Raw genomic sequence first — 2,547 nt, 5'->3', positions numbered from 1 at the left:
ATTTTATGTTGTCCCAGAGGTCTCTGAGACTGTCCTCGGTTCTTTTCATTCTTTTTCCTTTATCCTGCTCTGCAGTAGTTATTTCCCATATTTTATCTTCCAGGTCACTTATCTGTTCTTCTGCCTCAGTTATTCTGCTATTGATTCCTTCTAGAGAATTTTTAACTTCATTTATTGTGTTGTTCATCATTGTTTGTTTGCTCTTTAGTTCTTCTAGGTCCTTGTTAAACGTTTCTTATATTTTCTGCATTCTATTTCCAAGATTTTGGATCATCTTTATTATCACTACTCTAAATTCTTTTTCAGGTAGACTGCCTATTTCCTCTTCATTTGTTTGGTCTGGTGGGTTTTTACCTTGCTCTTTCAGCTGCTGCATATTTCTCTGTCTTCTCATTTTGCTTAACTTACTGTGTTTGGGGGTCTCCTTTTCACAGGCTGCAGGTTTGTAGTTCCCATTGTTTTTGGCGTTTGCCCCCTGTGGGTATGATTGGTTCAGTGGGTTGTGTAGGCTTCCTGGTAGAGGGTACTGGTGCCTGTGTTCTGGTGGATGAGGCTGAATCTTGTCTTTCTGCTGGGCAGGGCCACATTCAGTGGTGTGTTTTGGGGTGTCTGTGAACTTAATATGATTTTAGGCAGCCTCTCTGCTAATGGGTGGGGTTGTGTTCCTGTCTTGCTAGTTATTTGGCATGGGGTGTCCAGCACTGGAGTTTGCTGGTCATTGAATGGAGCTGGGTCTTAGCGTTGAGACAGAGATCTCTGGGAGAGCTCTCGCCAACTGATATTACGTGGGGCCGGGAGGTCTCTGGTGGTCCAATGTCCTGAACTCGGCTCTCCCACCTCAGTGGCTCAGGCCTGACACCTGGCCAGAGCACCACTACCCTGTCAGCCACATGACCCCAGAGTCAGTTTCTGTTTTCCTGGAGCGCCGTCTTCTGCCCCAACTCCTCTTTTCTGTTTAGTTAAGCAAGGAGGCATTAGACTGTGGGGGCTCCAGTGCCATGACAACCAACATAAGCAAACCAAAATCTGTACCATTTTACTTTAAATGTAAACCTTTGTTTACTACGTTGTTTCGGAAATTCTGGAGCCTCTGGCAAGATTACCTCTCATACACAGTTTTTCCTTTTTAACATCTGCCAACGTATACAGCCTTTCTATAAGGTGTCTATTATTACTCTAGTGAGATGTTGAAATACGTTAATTAGTGTAATGTTGTACACTAACCCCAGTATACCTCATTAACCAGCTATATTCAGTAATACTACTGCCAGGAAGTATTGGCAGCTTATAGCTTAAAGAAAATTATCCAAAAGGAAAAAAGGAAAACGGAAAGAAAGAAAGAAAAGAAAAGGAACTAAATAAAAGTTAACACCTAGCCTATTGATGAGCTTCCACTGAGTTCAGAAAAATGTTGAAATCAGATATATACGATTCTGACCACAAATCTCCTCCAGATTTGAAGTCAGTGATCTTGTTGCCTAAATTACTGTTCACTCCCTAACTTGGCTACTCCGTTCTCAGCCTAATTACCTCTTTTCTCTTCCTAACAAGCCAAGTGTAATCTTCATGACAAAATCTTTTCTAATTCCTCAGCAAAGAGTTTCTTATTTCTCCTGTAGGAGAGCTGCTGGTGCCCAGATCCCTTTTAGCAGCTCACGTACAATGATTGCCTCCCACCAACAGGAGCCTCCTCACTCAGAAGCGTCTGAAATGTTGCTCTGTCCCAGAGCTGATGATAGGGGGAGACAAAAGGCTGCCCTCCCGCCTCCAGGTGGGACAACTCGGTGTGCCCTTCATGCTGGAGAGTTCACCAGGGGATCGCTGAGGCTAGACTTCTGCTGTATCTCCGTCTAGCTTCATCCTCTGCCCTATTCTGCTTTCCTCACTAACTTAAGGTTTCTTCTGAGAGAACTCCTTCATTAAATCATTTGCACTAGAAGCCCTGTCTCTGGCTCTGATTTTAGAAAACCCAACCCAAGATAGTTGGTACCAGGAATAATCCTAGAAAGCAGTCTCTAAGGATGGGAGGCTGGGGTCAGATCATTCACCAGCCAGATGGCAACAAGGACTTCATTACTTTTGGTTAGTAGCGTACTGATTCCTGACCTGCTATAGCAGTACAGCTGCTGAGACTTTCACCTCTGGTGATCTTGGATGGGATACAGGTGGACATAGCTTGTGTAATGGTCCTGAGGCTTAAGAATTTCAGGGAAAATAATAACTGTAAAGACTGAGGTATTTGGGAGCTGTTGCTAAGTGCTACTAATGCCTTAAAGAGAGAAAATGACAGGCTCAGACTCAGTCTCCAATTTAAAGTAAAACATACTTCCTTGGCTGCAATTAAAGAGACCCGTACCTCTTGTTGCCAAAGTGCAGGCAGATCTGACACCCAGTCACAGGACTTAACTGTTAAGAGTGGCAGAAATTCAAAGAAAGCTGAATTCATAGGCTTGGTGAGTCTGTGATAGTTAGAGCCCTGATAGGGATGGGACCAATTGAATGGGCTCCCTCTCAACATGGTTCATCTGGCTACTACCATGGCTGACT

This window comes from Delphinapterus leucas, chromosome 2 (assembly GCF_059928025.1).
Source record: "Delphinapterus leucas isolate spDelLeu-1000000601 "Yukka" chromosome 2, BTC_Dleu_Yukka2, whole genome shotgun sequence".
Classification (NCBI taxonomy): domain Eukaryota; kingdom Metazoa; phylum Chordata; class Mammalia; order Artiodactyla; family Monodontidae; genus Delphinapterus; species Delphinapterus leucas.
Note: the sequence above shows the minus strand (reverse complement) of the source record.